At 29.5% G+C, this 22,936-nt stretch overlaps 1 protein-coding gene across 1 annotated transcript in view; it reads right to left on the bottom strand.

Annotated features, from left to right (window-relative positions):
- The window catches only part of LOC107451864 (adipokinetic hormone/corazonin-related peptide receptor variant I), a 53,783-nt gene extending 31,344 nt beyond the window's left edge, over nt 1–22,439 (bottom strand). The window contains exon 1 of the mRNA XM_043054846.2: nt 22,178–22,439. The gene's annotated coding sequence lies outside the window, so the exon portion shown is untranslated. The remainder of the gene's footprint in view (nt 1–22,177) is intronic.
- Nucleotides 22,440–22,936: the final 497 nt, after the last annotated feature.

Raw genomic sequence — 22,936 nt, 5'->3', positions numbered from 1 at the left:
TAAAAGAATTAATATATTCTTTAGCTCAAATGTTCTCTACTCAAAAATAGGTCCTCAGGCACCAGACATGAACGAAAAAATAAAGAACAGATTTGAAAAAGAAAATGAAATGTTAGGAATGAAAATATTAATAATAAAATAAAAGCTAAAAATAAATGAATATAGTTAGTCTTAAATTCGTCAATTCATTTAATTTTTTCTTGTTTTGTTTTTCAATTTTACTTCATTTTCCACTCTTTTGTTAGGAACTCTACTTCTTTCTTTTTTTTTATTCACGTCTGGCAAGTCTGAATGGGCAGCTATACTTTGAGGGCTAGGCACATAATGATTTTTTTTCACTTTTATAGTTTATGAAGTAAATGAACTGTTTGCATTTCAAGTATATCTTTCAGTTTTGTTTCTTGGGATTATTCCTTTGAAGCAAGTGCCTTGCATTCAATATTCTTAACGCTCATATAAAATCAAAGTTCACATACAAACTTACGGTATTACTGTAAAGATATAAATACATGAATATAAATAAAGAATAACACGAACATCAAGGATCACCTTATCTGTACTTAAAAAGATTATTTATTGCTCAACTAAAAATGAAATAGTGGATTTCCAATTCCTTCATAAATTCTCTTTCCCGCTACATGTAATGCATTTTTATGAGTGAATCAGCTCCCAATATTACATCATTTTAGTTCCATATATTTTTCGGGACTAAAAGGAGTTAAGAAAATTTTTTAGACTTACTTTTCGATTACTTTTTATTCCTGAAATGGCATACATTTGTTCAGAATACTTCTTTAGGCGATTAACTTTGTAATATCATACCGTATTTTTAAAGTAATATCAAGTAAAGGCAAAGTAGCTGATTGCGGTAAGAAGAGATCGATATTTCAATGGAAAGTATCGATTATAATGCATTAAAAGAATATTGCTTAAGAATATTGCGTGTTTTGTTATTGCTTAAATTTTAAAGGTTTCGTATGGAATATTTATTATATTTTTACTTACTTTTTGAATAAGGAAATTGAGCATTTTCAATTCGTTAAATAATAATATTCGTTAATAAATCAAAATCGCTATAAATTTTTTTTTATTTATTTCAAATGCTTTTATGAATTACTGGTTGAATACCCAGTTCTTCGCATGGGATGAATAAAAAAAAAAAAGGATCAATAAATCAGTAAGCAACACTACGAAATCATGCACAGAACTTCGCATGTACCGACACCATTAATAAAGATAAAATAATTTCAATCATCCTATTTAATATTTTTTGCTGCCTTTCCCAGTGGCTTTACGTTATTAAATTAATCATAAAAAGGTTTTTTGTATTTCATCTCCAATGCAACTAAAACGCACTTCCTCAATTCTATTTCTTCGAAGCAATTCGATCACTATTCGATGCTGAACGGTTTTCTCATTCAATTGTAACATTAGATCACTATTGAAGTAAGAGGATTGACCATGGTAGAAACAACTTCTCTCTTTAGCCACTTCACGTGTGCAATATTTTTTATCCAAAAATGAAAAAAATTCAATGCTAGTTTTCTATACTATGAGTTGGGTGAGAATCTAACTGTGACTTTCGAATTAGCGTCTGTTCGCAAAGTTTCGTACTTATCTTCCATATTTGTGTCTGCAATCATCTAAAATATTACTTAAACTTTTTAAATATTTCGAAGTATTAACAAAATGTATTGAAATAATGTTTTTTTTAAAAAATAAGAGTGAATAGTTAGCTTGATTCAGAATAATTATTTTAAACAATTTTTGAAACAATGGCGATGAGTTTTGAGTTNAAAAAAAAAAAAGGATCAATAAATCAGTAAGCAACACTACGAAATCATGCACAGAACTTCGCATGTACCGACACCATTAATAAAGATAAAATAATTTCAATCATCCTTCTATTTAATATTTTTTGCTGCCTTTCCCAGTGGCTTTACGTTATTAAATTAATCATTTTTGTAGTTCATCTCCAGAGAATAGAGATTATCTGTAATGCAACCTTTATGCAACTGAAACGCACTTCTTCAATTCCATTTCTTCGAACCAATTCGATCACTATTCGTTGCTGAACGGTTTCCTCATTCAATCGTAACATTAGATCACTATTGAAGTAAGATGATTGACCATGGTAGAAACTTCTCTCTTTAGCCAGTTCACGCGTGCAATATTTTTCCTCCAAAAATGAGAAAAATTCAATGCTAGTTTTCTATACTATGAGTTGGGTGAGAATTTTTAACTGTGACTTTCGAATTAGCGTCTGTTCGCAAAGTTTCGTACTTATCTTCCATATTTGTGTCTGCAATCATCTAAAATATTACTTTAACTTTTTAAATATTTCAAAGTATTAACAAAATTTATTGAAGTAATGTTTTTTTTTTTAAAAATAAAATTGAATAGTTAGCTGTATTCAGAATAATTATTTTGAACAATTTTTGATACAATGACGATGAGTTTTGAGTTTTCTTTTATAAGATTCTCGTTATTAAACGTTTCAAGCTACTGTGATTACATATTTTACAATTTTAAACTATGATAAAAGTACTTTTTGACATTCGTCTTAGATAACAATTTGTAATTTCTAATCTTTTATCAATTTCAAAATATTTATACTTCAAAAAGCACATGCGTCTCACCAGATCGAAAAACGTATCAAGAACTGTTAAGTGATAATTCTAATTACCCTGTAGAAAATCAAATATTGACAATTTATTTACGTCAATATTAATCAAATATTGACAGTTTATTTTTAAGAGTAATGAATTACAAAAAGCAAACATGAATTGAAAGCGACTATAGATGAAGATTAAATCACAGTTCTGGATTTCAATCCGCAAATTAGTTTATATAAATGCAAATAAGTAATTCAAAATCTTTACATTTCTTAATCAAAAACTAGTATACCATTGTTCAATCTGCAGATTATTTGCATAAAATAAGTGTTTGTAACATATAACCAAATTTTTATCTTCATCCACCCCCTTGATTTCTCACCACCACCGATATTAAGGGGAGAATATATGTTTTGTGATTGGTCAGAAATAGTTCTATCGAACTTAGCCTTCGAAGTCAAACTATCGTCACGTGACAAGATCATATCGTTGCAGCTGAACCAGGAAACATGATTTTTTTTTCAAATAAATTGAGCGGAAACCAGTAGTTCAATCGAATTTTGGCTTCGCAGTGGACTGATCGTTAGGACACGGTTCCCAGCAGATCACAGAAGTCTAGCATCACTGGCTGCGGTCAGTGTGCGGGTGGGTGACCACTTGGATCAGTCTGCGTAGGGACCGAGGGTGTGCGGTATTGGTCCTCGTTAAACTGTTCTACCGTAAAGTGCTCGACTTCGCGTGTCGGTCGTCGGGCCACCGAAGCGGAGGTGCCATCCCCTCTGCAGAGGATCAAAATTGCGATGGCATGTCTTTAGATCATCCTCAGGGATGTTTCCCAGATCGTCGCCAATAGCCCATTATGCAGCTCCAGTGCAATGTAAATGAACTACAACAACAACAACAACAATCGAATTTTGTTTCCATTGCATAAGTGTCTAACTGTATTTATTATCACTTGGCTTGATGCTGCTGCTCGCTACCCAACTCATGATAGTCAAAATTTACCACTATGAAATTATTTTCTCCGGTATCCATCCCTTTCAAAGGGTCGTAAGACATTTACTTCTGACGGATCGGCTGCACCAATTACTATAATACCAATAGTACGCTATTACCAAAATTAATTAAGCATCATCTGCGTACTGCGATTTTCTACGGCTCCCCAAAACAATGAGTATCTTTTTCCCATTAATTTTGCTTTCCAGTACATATCTTATACGTTTATTTCAATATGCATCTATTACCTAAATTAATTAAGCATCATTGGTAACAATAAGAGTATGGCGACTTGTTACGTTTCTCCTAAATGAATTCGTACCACTGTTCCATTAATTTTGCCTTAATGTACTGAAATACATAGCTAATATTTTGTTTTTATCATTTCATTCATGTATAATTATTTACTTTTATCGAGACACGTTTTAAAAGAGTAAAAATAAACAAAACATGTAGTTCAAGATAACTTAAAGAATATTAATTTGTTGGAGTAGTCCCACATTAACGTTGTTCATTGAATTATTTGTCATAGAGAATAAAAAATAATTAAATTTTGAAGTAAATGCTATAAAGTACTTTTTTTTAATTCAATATATATAGTTTAATTATACAAGCTATGAAGGTAAGAAGATGAAGACTTTTTAGTGCGAAATATTTATTTTCCTTTTTTTTATTCAAGGGAATGTATTGCTTATAAATGTTTTTATGAAAGATTCATTATGCTTCATTTTTAAAAAAAAACTTTTTTAAGGGGGCGGACAAGAATTTCTATTTTACTTTAAATGATTTCATGAAACACCTATTGTACATTTTAACAATAAAACTTTTAAATTAGCTGAACATTGGAAACGTTTTTCTTTTCCTTTTTGCGGGAGAACATTATTTTAAATGGTTCCAATGAAAGATTTGTTAATTTATAGTTTAAATAAATTTTTAAAAGAAAAAAAAAAATTTTTTAATTTTATTTATCACATAATTTAACAGTTGTTACTTGGATTAGATGAATGAGGGAAGTTTTGGAAGGAGGATTTTCTTTTTTCCTTATGAAACATTAAACATATTTTTCCTAACTTCATATTTAATAACACGTAGCTAATTTCCTTTATTAAATTATATATTTTTTGCAATTTTTTATTGTATTAAATAAAAAAATGAATAATTAATCACGGTAAACATTTCTTGTTTGGAAAGTTACTCCAAATCTATGGGATCATAAAAATTTGCAAATATTGAGAATTAATTCATTGTTTTTAATAATTATGTTAGGTGGAAAAATTTAGCACAATTCGCGATGTTTTTTAAAATTCATTTTTTAAATAATAAACCCTTCAAGACCATGATCACACAATTCTACCTTTATGACCCAGTGTATCATAATATATGAAACGATTCCAGCCGCCCAAGATCTCAATTCGGTACTCTAGTATTATAACTTGAATTAGTACATAGTTTTCAGTTACTCATGGAGCGAGTGGGTGTGAAGTGGACGGATTACCCATAAGCACTCGTACCCTTTTTGAAGTTATACTTCTTATACGACTTCCAACAAGGTTGCGTTAAACGTTTAACGCTACATTTTTATTGGCCGGGAAATCACGTGGTAGGATCCACTTTTTCCCTCATTCATTTCCATATTGTTTTGGTGCTCACTAGCATAAAAATAATAAAANCGAGACGATGAGGCAACCACAATCACTTCCACTGGTTCAAGAGGTCCAAGAGGGAAAAATGCATAATATTACCGTGATTACAGAGCACGGAAGCGAGCGGAGCAGGAAAAAGAGTCGTTGAATAGAACTAGTGATCCTTCTAGGACTGCTGATTCTTCTACAATTAACGTCGCGGGTTGCGAAGTTTAACTTCTTCCGCGCGGAGGGACTCCACTCACTATTTTTTTTTAAATTTCGATTTATCAGTCACTATTCGACCGATTTTGGACAAACTTTGTATTTTACTATGCAAAATTAGGTACTTAATGTTAAAAAAATGTAAAACGATATGTTCTTCGTTAAAATGTTAAAAAAAAATTCTATACCATATATTCAAATTTTTTATGTATCCGTCGTTGAACAGTAGACTCAATTTTGAGTTCACGACTACTAATGTTCAACTACATAGCCCTGTAATTTTGAACCAATCCAGAAGATAAGGAAACGCCTATATCAGTACCCCCAGAGGTATTGATTTGTTATGGGAACATGGGGGACATTGCGACTCGACTGATTTAACATGCATCAGTCACCATTTATTACACGGGAAGTATTCGGCCAGCGAGGATCAAACCCACGAACTCTTGAACAGAAACCCACTGCCCTACCAACCAGGCTATCCCGGTATTGTCTGATTTTAAGCCCAGACAATTTTTTCCCTCTGCAAAATGGTAGTAATTGTTTAAAATTAAAACTCTGCATCCAGTCAAATGCACTTAAACCGTGACTTTTATTTGTAAGTTTTTCTTTGAATTTTGGAAAACTATCGGGCAAGGCTGCAATATAAACGAAATATTCTAAATTTCTTTTAACAAAAAAGAGAAAAAAATCTTTAGTTAATTTTAAAGAAGAAAACAAAAATTTCTTAATCATACAATATGCTTATTTTTGCTAACAAGAGAAAAGGAGTGTTACGACTAAATATTGGAACAACTCTCACAGCCCGATTTCATGAAATGAGAAATTAAACTTCAGTAATTCAGTTATCACTTTTGAAATAGTATCACGAATGAATATAATTCCCATGCAAATGAGAAGAGAAAAATTTATCATTATCTACTAGATAAATGGGAATATAAATCTAACAATATTAATGAAAAGCAAATGTTTAATAAGCCTTCATTTCATCCAGGTTGAAAAAGAAATTTAAAAGTAGTTGACTTTCAGGTGTCCATTTTAATTATCTATTAAATGCTGCTTGCAGACAAGTGTAAAATTAGATTTTTTTTTATGAACGTTAATTTGTTTTGTTTTTACTTTGAACCATTCATGTTACTCTGTTGTCTTTCTTTTTTCGTAAAGAAATGCCACTTTTCATTGAAATCACTGTCACGGGTTGAGCAATTAAGCTATTGATTGTGAAGAAAAAGAACTGGCTAAATGTTTGGCTACATAACCTTTTCTCTTTTTGAAATTTCAAAGTTAGCCGTTCTATGTGTTTAAAATGACGGAAAATCTAGATGCCAATTGTGTTTATTTCACTATACTAGTGGGCTGCGCCTCCTGCTCGCTAACGCTCGTCAACCCCCAAAAATTGCTACGCAATCTTATATGGTTTGCTTCGTAAACCAAGCTCGCTTCGCTCGCTACTAACTTAGGTACATTGCAAATACACAAAATTCTAAGAATTCAAAACAATCATTCAAATCAATATAACAAATTTTTTTTTTTTAAAAATTAAATTTTTTTAGTAAATACTAAGTTATTAAAATAAATTTGAATTCAAATAAATGACACGTAATTCGTTAAACCTATTAGAAATGTGCTATAGTATAAAATCTTAAAGCGAAACAACACGACTGAGACTCATTTTTCAATGAATAACTAATAACAGCAATTAAACAAATAAATTCGGGATATAAATCAAAAATCGGCAAATAAATTCGTAATATATAAATTCGTGAAAAAAAAGCGCTTTCGACAAAATACTAAAATAGTGATCTATCGACAAAGACTATTCACTTCTGCCTAACTTATAAGTATGAGATTGCCGCAGCTGATAGGGTGAATTTCGGTTTGGTGAGAATGCTCTCTCTGGTTATTTCAGTTTCTTTTTTTAAAAGCGCTATATGTTGAGCCACCTCAGCTAGATTTGGCATGTGACATTTTTAGCGGCAATCATTGGTCGATTTTCTAGCGTTGCCATTCGGGGAGTTGTAATGAGGCTTTTTTTGTCACCGTGTAAGAGAAATATATATATAGATTCATTATAAGTAATTAAAAATTTAAACAATTATTGAAATACAAAAACATTTCGCAAACAGCATAACTTTCGACCAAATTATAGTGTTAAAAAAAAATTCCTTCTTGCACTATCGCTAGTTAGATACGTTTAATATATCTAGAAAGAGAGAATGATTCAATTTTCCATAAATGCTTAAAAATTGGTTTCCTTAAATTTAAAAAATCTCATCCTGCCTTTTTTGCTCTTATTTGCATTACTTGAACACTCTACTTTCTTTTTGTGTCAGATATATTTTATTTCTCTCAGTACGTTATACACATTGTTTGAGTACGCTTTATACATTTTAGTTTGAACCACATTCTATTTTCGTTACAATAATCTTTCTGATTTTATGCTCTTGGTGGTGAAATAGAAATCATTGAAATCACAGCAAAACTAAGACTAAAGTTTTTCTCTTGTTTGTTTCTTGTGGACTTGTACAGTTATTACACATTTTTATACAATGTCGCTTCACTAATAAGCTAACTGTACTGTTTAATGTCATTGCAACTTCATGCTGGGCTCTTTATGATTACTATTACAATTCCTTCAGTATTTAATTTAAATAAAATGATAAGAGATAATTTGAAAATGAAAAGAAAATATAATATTTATTACTTTAAATATTTACTTAAATTGCATTTTTTTAATTTGATATAGTCAAATATAAAGCTATGAGATGCTAAATATAACCTAGCAAAACATAGATGCACTTCTTTAAGTATTTATCTTTTACTCAACCAAGCAGATGACCGAATGGTCAGGGTGCCCGACTTCTAAGCCAATGGTCGCGAGTTCAAATCTCGCTCGGGTCATGAATCTCACTTTGGGTTCGACAAGTGATGAGTGAGTGTGACCAACCCTATGAAAGAGTAGCTGGTGCATTGTCCTTCACAGAGTTTCAGATAAAAACTGTTGCCACGAGTCGCTTGAATTTTTTCTACACTCAAGTTCTATACATTGTAAATGAGCTTAATTTCTAAAAGCATAACTTCATCTGGTGAGGAAGATAATAGAAATCCATCTGGTGAGGAAAATAAGAAGGGACTCAATACTGCGAACAGGTATTTCTTTTCAATATTACCACAAACAAAACTCTCCTTGTGCTGTCCATAAGAGACAGCAGCAATTTGAGACTTCTTTTTTTATTGAAGATGTTCCCAGCCAGTTTTTCAAAATCTAATATACGAGCCAGAGGGAATTGTAAACTCGTATATTTCAATATTAGCTTCATCCATTCATCAGAATCTTGCCTCATTCTTTCTTTTTTCATATCTGTCAATGTAATGCTAGTGAAATAGTCTGAGATTTTCCATAGTTTTTATGCAATTTGTTTCAATCACAGAGCTATAATAACCAGCGACAGTGTTGGTTCTATTATACTCCTCACTATCATTTGCACATTTAAGCAGAGCAATGTTCAAATCTTTAATGCGGCCCATCGAATCCCGGCAGTAGCTGGTCGATACGAATTTCGGCTCGCACAGACCATAGTGCTGGCGTGAAATATCCTCAGTGGTAGACGGATCAGAGTTCCCTTCCCGCCAGACAAACCATGGGAGGTTCTCGTGGTCTTCTTCTCCATGTAACGCAAATGAAGGTTAGCTCCATCAAAAAGTCCTCCACGAAGGCAAATTTCTCCCAATACTTGAACCAGGATTTCTCTTGTCTTCTGGATTGGATTCAAAATTACTAGGCTACGGAGTTTTAGTAGTCGACATTGGTAGTCGTAAACTCAAAAATTGGATCGGCTGTTCAACGATGGTTATAAAAGAAAATTAACCTTTATTAGTTCCAAAAAAAAAAGAGAGAGAAACATGATTTCCACGTTTTGCAAAAATTTTTACCAACGGATTCGTCCGAATTGGATTTGCAGATGGTAGAAATAATTTTAGTAAATATTAATAATAACATACAATTAAATCAATGAAATTATATAGAAATTAATTACATTAGTTGGGTATCCATTATTTTTTGCATCAAATATCTATATTTTTGAGTTCTATGTAATGCACAGTAAATAAAACTTATTAATTTTCTTCTTTTTTCTTTTTATGCTTTCTTGCATTTATTTATTTAATATATATATATATATTTAAGATATATATATTTAATGTGCCCCTCTCTGTCTGTCTCTCTCTCTCTCTCTCTGTGCGTGTGCATTTTGATTTGTAAAATTACATTATTTTAAATGATGTAAAAAAACTGTATGCCTTAGATTCCAAAAAACTTCAACTTTTACTATGTAATATTTATTAGAAGTTTTTTTGCATGGAATTACTTTCGGATAAACTAATTTTATAATTGTGTGCAAAAAAGTTTTTGAGATGTGGAAAAATACGTAAAAAGTAACATTTGCATGAAGGAGTTCAAACTTTGGATCGCACTACGGGGATCCCTGATTGCGGCTACTTCCTATATTTGGGAGTCAGAAATTCGTTGATATAAAGGAATGTTTATTCAGATAAAGTACGTTTTTGTATCCGATTTTGTAACTTAAAATACCGTCTACTCTAACTGATTAGCATATTTGAAGTCACCCTTTCGAATCATTAAGATTGAGTCCTAGAACGTGAAGATCTTATGATTAGATCAAAAGCTAGTCAGGATGGTCCATTTATTATTTTTTGTGCACTCTATATTACTAAAATTTACAAAATACTTTTCTTTCTTTTTACATAAAGATGTGTTTAAATGTTCGGTATACTGTTCCTTTCAAAATACAGCAAGGATAGATTGATATTTTCAAAAATGCAATAATTTAATAATATGCTAATTTTACTATATAGCATGTTATAGTATGCTATTTATAATATGCTTTTGCAATATGCTAATAATTTTAACTTTAAAAAATCACTCCATATCTTTGTCATTAATTAAATTAAGTGTTGAATCTTCCTTATTACGATTTTTGTATATAAAACCTTCAATTTCTGTATTATTTCTGATAAAAAATTTTATCTATGTCATATTTCAATATGACATAAAATTTTAAACAGTTTTTAGTTTCGTATTAAACACTTAAATATGAAATTCTGCCACTTATAGAGATGAAATTATGTCCCTAAATCTCTTAGAAAATATCTTTTAAACTTTCCAAACTTGTGCTACGCAACATCAGGATCATAATACACTCTGTAACAAAAAAATCGACGCACCAAGAACGCACTAAGACGCGCAAAATCGACGCTCGATCAAATATATAAAAANTCCCTTCCCGCCAGACAAACCATGGGAGGTTCTCGTGGTCTTCTTCTCCATGTAACGCAAATGCAGGTTAGCTCCATCAAAAAGTCCTCCATGAAGGCAAATTTCTCCCAATACTTGAGCCAGGAGTTCTCTTGTCTTCTGGATTTGATTCAAAATTACTAGGCTACGGAGTTTTAGTAGTCGTAAACTCAAAAATTGGATCGGCTGTTCAACGATGGTTATAAAAGAAAATTAACCTTTATTAGTTCAAAAAAAAGAGAGAGAGAAACATGATTTCCACGTTTTGCAAAAATTTTTACCAACGGATTTGTATATAACCTTCAATTTCTGTATTATTTCTGATAAAAAATTTTATCTACAGTTTAGTTTCAATATGACATAAAATTTTAAACAGTTTTTAGTTTCGTATTAAACACTTAAATATGAAATTCTGCCACTTATAGAGATGAAATTATCTTTTAAACCTTGCTGTCTCCATTTAGGTCACTAAATCTCTTAGAAAATATCTTTCAAACCTTCCGAACTTGTGGTACGCAACATCAGGATCATAATATATAGCAGTGAAACCTCCTGGAAAGACCAGTAGCGACCTCCGTGTAGCGGCCACTTTAGGAACTAAATTTTTCCCCATAAACTTTGTGACCGAGGAAACCTTCAGGAGAGTTCCTTCCAAATCTCCCTCTCACACATCTGCACTAAATGCGGAAAAGATCAAATAAAAAAAAACACAAAAAAATATCAAAGCAAAAAATTTTGCAAAACAAATAAGTAAATTCAAATGCATTCCAAATATATTTATGTGAAGCTCTAATTTAGAGAGCTCTTTTTGACGATATAACCTCATGTTAAGTTGAGAGTGCCCTAAAAATGATTTACTCTTAGAAAATTATTGTAGAAGAAACAAGCATCTCAAAGAAACAAACCTCTTCTCATCTTAAATGCAAACCTCAGCAAAAAACATAATTGTTTATTTTTTTAAAATAGCTTGAACATTTATAATTGATAATTTTTTTTTACACATAATGATATCAGTTGGGATGATTTTTATAGACTCTAAAGTAATTTAAATTTTTTAATTAGTATGTATGTGAGTATTTATAATATATGCATGTACAATGCATACATGTACTTATGTAAAATGTGCAAAAAAATAAACGGACCACCCTGAATAACTTTTGATTTAATGATCGGCTTTTCACGTTCTAGGATTCAATCTTAATGATTCAAGGAGGTGACCTCAAATTTGCTAATTAATAAGTGCAAACGATATTTTAAATTACGAAATCAGTCATACTTACTTTCTCTGAATGAACACGCATTTTTTTAAGCGGTTTCAGATTTCTGACCCCCAAAATATAGGGGATAGCCGCAACCTGGGAAATATGATCCCCATAGTTTGATCAGGAGAGTGATCCAAAGTTTGGACCCCTTAAATGGTAAATTCACTTTCATATTACAATTAACATGTATTAAAATTATGCCAACTTATATAATATAAATATTACTGTTTAAATATATATATGAAAAAGCTAATATTTCTGCACAATACCGATTATGCATTTATAAGGTAAATAAAGTTATCTTAAAAAAATGAATTTAAGGAGAAGGTAAACTAATTTAACTTTTTTTCTATATATTACAAAACTATTTGCTTGCAAGACGTTTTAAAGATTAAACCGAAATTGGAAAAAATGTGCAGTTAAAAATATTATTATTATAGCCACAAATATGAATAAAATAGTCAATAATATTCAATTTTAATTTAATTACTGAATTATTCAGTCACAATAACTATTAAAATGCTGTAAAATTGAATTAAAGACTCCAATTTCAGTTAATAAGAATTTTATATTAAGTGATTACACTTTTTATTAAAATACATCTGCCTTTTAAAAGCAGTAAAAACATGTTTTAAAGCAATGAGACAATAAAACGTATAAGAGTATTCTAAAATGAAGATTTTTTTTAAAATACCTACATTGACTTTTAATGATACATTTTCGGAATTATTCAACGTTAATGTATCTTTCTCAAACTTATTCACTTTCAATCGAAAGAAATATTCTCACAATCCTTTATAATCCTTTTTTTTAATTTCAATAATCCCATAGTTTGATCAGGAGATTTCATCATCTCCATTCATAAATCTCATCTCCATTTCTTAAAGAAATCGAAAATAGAGCAGTAATTTTATTAAATAAAACAGGGTTAACCAGATGTTTCTAAAAATAAAACAAAAGCAGTGATTGCAAATAAGAATTGTCAGAAATATATTTCTCGAAACGCACCGGCTCAAACATTAAGTAGTTATTCACATTGTTTCGCCAAGTGCGTCCTATATTATACAGTTTATAGTTACAATACCGGGTAGTGAAATTTAACATCAGCGAAAGGTGAAGGCACCCAATTCCCTCTATTAATCCGACTATTAAAATATTAGAAAAAATAAATAGCGATTATTAGTAATAATTGCCTTATTCCCCCATTTACTAATATTTCCACCGATCTTTTGTGATGATATTATAATTTATCAACTTACGAATTCAAAAGTTATCAGTCCTCATAAGATAGAATGATGCATTAAAAAAAGTGCGAGGAGTCCTTCCGCGCGGAAGAAGTTAAACTTCGTAACCTGCTACGTTAATTGTAGAAGAATCAGCAGTCGTAGAAGGAACACTAGTTCTATTCAACGACTCTTTTTCCTGCTCCCTATTAAATTATATGCGTATCAAAACAAGCTAGAAAAATATTTATAGAAAAACAAAAGTTTTATGACTTTTATGCTAGTGAGAACCAAAACAATATGGAAATGAATGAGGGAAAACTGGATCCTACCACGTGATTTCCCGGCCAATAAAAATGTAGCGTTAAACGTTTAACGCTTCCTTGTTGGAAGTCGCATAAAAAGTATAACTTCAATAAAAAAAATAACAAATTGGACTTATAAAGTCAATTTAAAACATAATTTTAATTTCGTATTTTACGTAGACTTTAAGTACTATCATTTTAGAATATATTGTATTACATTTGGACATGGATTATTACATAAGGCATACTATTTGGACTTAGAAATACTAAAATACTTTAAATAATGATTTATAAATTTTTATTCTAACTTTTTGAAGACTCAGGAATTTAAATTATTTGTCTCTTTTCTAAAAATAACGCAGTATTTAATGAGAAAAGAATTTTCTTTCTTAAGCTATGCCAAAAGTGTGAATAAAATCTGTTCTTTTTAATCTTAATTCTCGGGCCATGTGTAGTAGGAAAGCAAAGAAACTAAACCTTATAATGTTTAATTTTTATCTTTTCTTAAAATAACGATAAAATTTATTTCTGATTGCGTAGAAAGTAAATTTAATAGGAGAAATGACTTGAATTTTACATTTTATATATTTTGTGTCATTAAATGTCTGATAAATGCAGTTTATTTTTGAAAGATAAACTTGTAGAGCCATGAAGAATATTGTAATTTAATTGACTGTCAATGTAATTTTGGATGTTACTAATAGTGTAAACATTTATACTGTTATACAGGAAATTGAGATCCTAATAAACAAATCTATTTACCTAAGCGCAGTTTTTCAACTAAATACTCCCTCATAGTAAGTGGTAAAAAGCTACAAGGCCTCACGTTTTAAAGAAAGAGAACAAACGGGGAAATAGTAATAAATAAAAAAAAAGCACATATTACTATTTCGACATATGAAATGAGTTTTTTGAAGTAGGTGAAAAATAGAAAGAAATTGAACCTGGAAATAGTTTAGAAGCTTTAAATATTTTATTTACCTTTAGTGAAATTTTGTAAGTTGTATCTTTTTACGAATATATCTCTGAATAAATATATTGAATTTAGAATCTACCGATTTGAAATTTTGATCTTAGTGTGTATTTGCCTCAATCTGGAAAAAATAATCTAAATATATGTTATCTAAAAAAAATGTTATATAGTCAATTTTTTTGACTATCATTATGAATAATTTAGGTTTTGTTCATAGCACTAAATGTCTAAAACTATTTACACCACGAATCTATATATGTATTTCTCTTACACGGCGACAAAAAAAGCCTCATTACAACTCCCCGAATGGCAACGCTAGAAAATCGACCAATGATTGCCGCTAAAAATGTCACATGCCAAATCTAGCACAGATGGCTCAACATGTAGAGCTTTTAAAAACGGAAACTGAAATAACAATTCAGCTGCGGCAATCTCATACTATTAAGCTAGGCAGAAGTGAGTACTCTTTGTCGATAGATCTCTATTTTAGTATTTTGTCGAAAGCGCTTTTTTTTTCACGAATTTATATATTACGAATTTATTTGACGATTTTTGATTTATATGACGAATTTATTTGCTTTATTATTGTTATTAGTTATTCATTGAAAAATGAGTCTCAGTCATTGAGTCTTTATTTGAATTCAAATTTATTTTAATGACTTAGTATTTACTAAAAAGATATAATTTTTTTACATGGATTTGAATGATTGTTTTGAATTCTTAGAATTTTGTGCATTTGCAATGTACCTAAGTTAGTAGCGATCTTGGTACGCGAAGCAAACCATATAAGATTGCGTAGCAATTTTCAGGGGTTGGCGAGCGTTAGCGAGCAGGGGGCGCAGCCCACTAGTATTAAATAAAACAGGGTCAACCAGATGTTTCTAAAAATTAAACAAAAGCAGTGATTTCAAATAAGAATTGTTTGAAATATATATCTCAAACCGCACCGGCTCAAACATTAAGCAGTTTATCACATTGTTTCGCCAAGTGCGTCCTATATTATACAGTTTATAGTTACAATACCGGGCAGTGAAATTTAACATCAGCGAACGGTGAAAGCACCCAATTCCCTCGATTAATCCGACTATTAAAATATAAAAAAATAGCGATTATTAATAATAATTGCCCTATTCCCATTTACTAATATTTTCATCGATCTTCTGTGATGATATTATAATTTATGAACTTGCGAATTCAAAAGTTATCAGTCCTCATAAGATAGAATGATGTATTAAAAAAAATAACAAATTGGACTTATAAAGTTAATTTAAAACATAAGTATAATTTCGTATTTTACGTAGTCCATAAGTACTATCACTTTAATCATTTTAGAATATATTGTATTACATTTGGACATGGATTATTGCATAAGGCATACTGTTTTGACTTAAAAATACTAAAATACTTCAAATAATGATTTGTAAATTTTATTCTAACTTTCTGAAGACTCATGAATTTAAATTATTTGTCTCTTTTCTAAAAATAACGCAGTATTTAATGAGAAAAGAATTTCCTTTCTTGAGATATGCCAAAAGTGTGAATAAAATCTGTTCTTTTTAATATTAATTATCCGGCCATGTGCAGTAGGAAAGCAACGAAGCTAAACCTTATAATAGTAATGATTAATTGCTGAAAATTTTCTTCTAATATTTAATTTTTATCTTTTCTCAAAATAACGATAAAATTTAATTTTGATTGCGTAGAAAGTAAATTTAATAGGAGAGATGATTTGAATTTCACATTTTATATATTTTGTGTCATTAAATGTCTAATAAATGCATTTTATTTTTGAAAGATAAACTTGTAGAACCATGAAGAATATTGTAATTTAATTGACAGTCAATGTAATTTTGGATGTTACTAATAGTGTAAACGTTTATACTGTTATACAAGAAATTGAGAACCTAATAAACAAAACTATTTACCTATTCGCAGTTTTTCGACTTGCTATAAATACATACCTGCCAACTTTTACGCATTTGGCGTAAAATTGTATTTTCATATTTAAAGTGGTAGTAAATATATACTATATTTTCTTTTATAAACTTAATTTTTAAATGATTTTGATCACCACTATTCTTAAAAAAATTAAGCATATATATTAATATGTGTTACTATCATGGTTGTCAGCTGATGTTTCTTCAAACACAACGTATTTTTTTTGCTTACAATTGAAATTTTAATTCCATTTTACTACCACTGGGAAAAATCATAATGGAAGGGATTAAAAGTTGGCAGGGATGTAAATACCCCCTTATAGTAAGTGGTAAAAAGCTACAAGGCCTCACGTATCATGTTTTAAAGAAAGAGAAAAAACGGGGAAATAGTAAGAAAAAAGCACATATTACTATTTCGACACATGAAATGAGTTTTTTGAAGTAGGTGAAAAATCGAAAGAGATTGAACCCGGAAATAGTTTAGAAGCTTTAAATATTTTAAGTACCTTTAGTGAAATTTTGTAAGTTGTATCTTTTCACGAATATATCTCTGAATAAATATATTGAATTTAGAATCGACCGATTTGAAATTTTGATCTTAGCGTGTATTTGCCTCAATCTGGAAAAAATAATCTAAATATAGGTCATCTAAAAAAAAAAATTTATATAGTCAATTTTTTTGACTATCATTATGTATAATTTAGGTTTTGTTCATAGCACTAAATGTCTAAAACTATTTACACCACGAATCTATATATATGTTACCGGCAAAGTATGAAACGCCGGCATTGTATAGAATCACTAGGCATTGTATAGAATGCCTGACGTTTTTAGGCAAAGTATGAAATGTGAGAAGTATTACATACTTTGCCTAGGCATTGTATAGAATGCTTAGGCATTCTATACAACGCCGGATGCTATTTAGGCAAAGTATGAAATAAACGTCCTGATGAGGTTATTATGTAAATGATGTGCATGTTACTGCGAATGAGCGAAATCGGTGATTGTTGACTTTCACCGGTGAATGTTGACAATCACATAGTCGCTTTGGTGAATGTCCGAAATATTTATTACATCCGATTTCATATTAATTTAGTGGATATAAATACGTTTATTCGATATTTTAATATTTACTGACAATAGATTAGAAGAAACATCAGTGTTTGGAGTATCGGGCAAATATATACCGGGCAATGGCACTTGATCTTAAAAAAACATCAGTGTAGGGTATACCGGGCAAATGTATACCGGGCAGTGGCACTGAACCTTAAAAAAACATCAGTGTAGGATATATTGGGCAGTGGCACTTAACTAGACCTAGTATATATTTCGGACATTTACCAAAGGCCTAGTCATACTAGGTATAGTTAAGTGCCATTGCCCGGTATACATTTGCCCGGTTTACCCTACACTGATGTTTTTTTAAGGTCAAGTGCCACAGCACGGTATACATTTGCCCGATATATCCTACACTGATGTTTTTTAAGGTCAAGTGCCATTGCCCGATATATATTTGCCCGGTATACCCTACACTGATGTTTCTTCTAATCTATCGTCAGTAAGTATTAAAATATCGAATAAATGTAATCTATCGTCAGTAAGTATTAAAATAACGAATAAATGTAATTATATCCACGAATAAATTAATATCAAATCGGATGACGTTTGGAATTTGTCATTTTTGAATGACATTTTGACGAATCGGAGATGTATTTTATACTTTACCGGTTTCTCATTTGGCATTCTATAGAATGCCTAGGCAATGTGTGAAATATAAATCATTTCATACTTTGCCGGCTAATTTTAGGCATTCTATACAATGCCTAGTCATTCTATACAATGCCGGATTTCATACTTTGCCGGAAAACATATATATTTCTCTTACACGGCGACAAAAAAAAGCCTCATTACAACTCCCCGAATGGCAACGCTAGAAAATCGACCAATGATAGCCGCTAAAAATGACACATGCCAAATCTAGCTCAGATGGCTCAACATGTAGCGCTTTTAAAAACGGAAACTGAAATAACAGTTCAGCTGCGGCAATCTCATAATATTAAGCTAGGCAGAAGTGAGTACTCTTTGTCGATAGATCTCTATTTTAGTATTTTGTCGAAAGCGCTTTTTTTTCACGAATTTATATATTACGAATTTATTTGACGATTTTTGATTTATATCACGAATTTATTTGCTTTATTATTGTTATTAGTTATTCATTGAAAAATGAGTCTCAGTCATTGAGTCTTTATTTGAATTCAAATTTATTTTAATGACCTAGTATTCACTAAAAAGATGTAATTTTTTTTTAAAAAAAAAGTTGTTATATGGATTTGAATGATTGTTTTGAATTCTTTGAATTTTGTGCATTTGAATGCACCTAAGTTAGTAGCGAGCGAAGCAAACCATATAAGATTGCGTAGCAATTTTCGGGGGTTGGCGAGCGTTAGCGAGCAGGGGGGCGCAGCCCACTAGTTATTTATAATAGTCGAATAAGTAATACAAAAAGAAATTTCTCCAAAAATAACTCAATAAAAAATTAAAATTTTTTGAATTGCTTATTATTTCATTTACTAATAGATAGAAAACAGTTTAATTGTAAAGTTGACAAATTGTTACGCTATTTTAAACTATTTAATATTAAAGGGAAAAAAATCAAAAAATTCCTACAAAATCAGTAGAATGAATATTGAGAAAGAAGAAGTTTAAACTTCGATTACTTGATTATTTTATTACTCAGAAACAATTTCACTGGTTTTGTCCAAAACGTTCAATTTAGAGTCACATAATTTTAAGCGATGTACAAAGTTTTATTAACCTACATTTCATTTCTCTTCGTCGTAACTATTAAGCCAAATGTCAAATAATAAAACGTAAGAAATAATCTTATCAATTTCTTTACTCACTGAAATATCTTTTTATAAACTAATTATGTAGATGCCTATTCAATTGATAAAAAATATATTTGCATAACGATTTGCATGAAAATAAATTCAATTATTCACCCCATTATTAAAACACTAAATAATGAAAAACAATAATTATTAGTAACTATTTTCAATAAAATATTAGATAAACAAGTTTTATAAATATGCGACAAACCCATTTGATTATCTTAAAAAATGGCAAAAAAAAATAGGAAAAGTGAAAAAAATAAAATAAACATTAAGGGTGTTTAACTCCCGAATTCTATTCTAGGTAAAATAATTTCGGTACCATATTACTCAGATTGTGGTTACCCACCTTCAACAATATAAAGATTTAAGTTCCGATAAAAAGAGAAAAAAAGTTTTTTTATCCAGTTACTTGTGTTAAACTCATGTATACATAATTTAATTAGCTCATTTAAGATTAGAGTCATGAATCATTAAGATTACATGTTATTACTTAAAAATCGAAACATTATTGTGTAGAACCAAGAGTAGTAGGTTCGCATAAACGCTCACTGACTGTTCTTTATTTTTAAAACAACCGAAAAAGAAGTTATTCCTTTTCTGTCATATTTCATGTTTAATAAAAACTTAGTAGTAATTCTCAAGGAAGAGCTTCGTCCTTGCCAAATGTGGGAAAAAGCTCTTGCTCTCAAACTAATACCTGGGCGAGATGGAGTTGTGAGAACTGTTCATTTGAAGTGCAGGGACAAGATCTTATCGAGTCTTCTGCTATTGGTCATTCCTTTGGAGATAGACCAGGGTGGGGAGGATGTTGAGAACCAAGAAAAGTAGGTTCGTATGAACTTTACTTATAAAACAACTGAAAAATATATTATTTCTTTTTCTGTCATACTTTATGTTTAATAAATACTTGCGCTCCATCTTCTATATTTCAGTCTAATAACCGAGTTCCACCTTAATAATTAGTTCAACTGTTATTAAAACATTTTTTTTTATTATTTTATGCATCATACAACATCCTCCAATGATCTTGATTGTTGGACGGTTAAGCACAAAATAAAAAAGAAAAATCTTCATATATATTAATATTATCATATATTGAGATTATATTGAAATAAATATTTAAAAGAAATGATACTTTTAACATTATTTCAGCAAATTTTTGAAATGAATTAATATAGACATTTAAATACTGAACTAGTAATCTGGAAATCGATGCTGTAATTCGTATTCCTACTTAACAGTACATGATGTTCCTATTGCTTAGAGTTTTCCAGTATTCTTTAGTCTTTATGCTAACGACCCTTTTTTTTTAAGATGGCGTATTTGTAACAGCTTTAAATACAAACATATACTTTTGAAATATAAGCTTAAAAAAGCAATCATTTACCGTTTAGTTATTAAATTAATACGCTGAAAGTAATATTGATAATTTAAACAAACTATCAAAAATTTTAATCTAATAAAAATTTTCATCACGATTACCAATATTTATTTCCATTAAAGTAAGAAAGAGATTAAAATGTTTTTTAAAAGGAATTTGATTTTCAATAATTAAGAAAATGATATTTTAAATAAAACCCATATAAAATTAATCCATTTTTTAAAATTCTTTAACAGCGTTAAAGAACTAAACACTATATATTCCTCTGTATTTTTACTACGATCTATTTGTTAAATCTTCCTGTATATAATAGCTTTCACAATAAAAATTATAATAGCTTTCACTATAAAAATTAAGTCTTTTTTACATATTTATATATATGAACAAGGTTTCGGGATTTGCAGTTTAATTACCAAATCTTTAAGCTGAATAAAATATTTCTAATTTAAACAAACTATCGAAAAATGTAAGTGATTTCCTTTTCCCATACTTCAGAAGATTTTAATTAGATTCATCAATCTTTGTTTCCAATAAATTAACTGCAGGTAAAAATTTATCCCATAAATTATTATTACTCAATTATGAATAAAAAATAATATCCAAAATAGTATGAATTTCATCAAAATTATTATCTCAGTTTTATCATAATCATGTAAATAATTAGAAAAAGCTCTTCGGTAATTTTAATTTGTTGCGCCATATTAACCAACAATAAAAAGAAACAAATTGCCAGTAAGTTCAGATAATGGGCAAATTGACTGCTTAATTGGTAAATAAAAACAGTTTTTATAATTTATGATATCTTAAATGAATATTGGTATGAACTCAAATAGAAATACTTTAATTTATTTTATTTATTTTTTTTGTAATTTCGTTCTTAAATTTTTATAAATGAAAATGATATACTTTCAATATGTTATCCTTTATCAAAGATTAACATATAAATAGTAAATTTAGATGAACTCTCCTCACAAAGTAAACAAATAATACTATTGTATAAAAATAATATCTTAAACAACAATTAACATGTATTTAATTAAAGGTAGAATTTTTTGTAAAAAAAATTTATAATCAACATTACACAAAAAAATATACGCAATACGTAATTTTCAGTAATTTGTTGTTATAGGTTATTTATCAAATCATATTGCAATTTAAATTAATAGCAACTTGTCTCCGCTTGAAAAGTAAATAAATTATCGTAAAAAAATAACACATTGAATAATAACTGATATGAACTTAATAAGTACTATCTCAATTCATAATCTTGAATTCTATTATTAGCATTATATAATAAAATACTTAAAATTTTAAATTATGATTTTAAATTATTAAACATTAAATAGTTAAATATTTTACAATAATTTCAAACTTTTTGACCCTATCTAGAAACTCAAATTTCTAGTAAATTTAAATGATAAGCAACTTACCTGATCGGGGATTAATCTTCGTCGTAAATCTCAAACTTCACTTCCCAACAACTTCTCTGTCACGAAACAAGCTTGCAAGTGAAGACAACTTCTTAGTCAAACGATTTTCTCATAACAAACACGCATGCGCAATAATGTGTCTTTTCGCACTTGTGGAGCATTCATTTTAACATTCTAATAATCTCTGTAAAAAGACGTTCAATAATCAGACAAATATTAGGATAAATGTTTCTTTTTGTCTCTTATAAGTTCTACAGAATGAAAATAGATAACAAATTTGAGAAACTAATCCATAAGAAGAACCTTAAAGTCAAATGTCTCTTTCATCATTTGATACAAACAAATTAAAGTTTTCGACTTTTATTAGCGTGATTAAGTTTTACGGAAACTTCGGTTTTAAGTTTGGGAAGGGAAAAAAAGCATATTAAATTATGATTGCCGTAAATAAGAAGAAGAAAAATTGAAAACTTTTTTTAAAAATCATAAGATAAAAAAGTTATTTTTATCAATTTAAAAAGTTTAAAAATATAGAGTGGATACTTTTTTTTAAATTAAAAATGTATATTATGTAAATCAGATAAATAATTTATCATAAATTTTTATTTTTGGTATGTTTTCTTAATGTTAATTGTATACCATGTTAAAGAGCCACTCTATGCTGCATTTTGGAAATGTATCGTTATTTTATGTTAATCTTATTTTTTATCTAATTTTCTAAGTTAAACTTTTGATGTAGTATTTCCACCCTAAATGTCATAA

The sequence above is a fragment of the Parasteatoda tepidariorum genome, chromosome 7, assembly GCF_043381705.1.
Source record: "Parasteatoda tepidariorum isolate YZ-2023 chromosome 7, CAS_Ptep_4.0, whole genome shotgun sequence".
NCBI classification, from domain to species: domain Eukaryota; kingdom Metazoa; phylum Arthropoda; class Arachnida; order Araneae; family Theridiidae; genus Parasteatoda; species Parasteatoda tepidariorum.
This window is presented reverse-complemented; position numbering and strand designations above follow the sequence as displayed.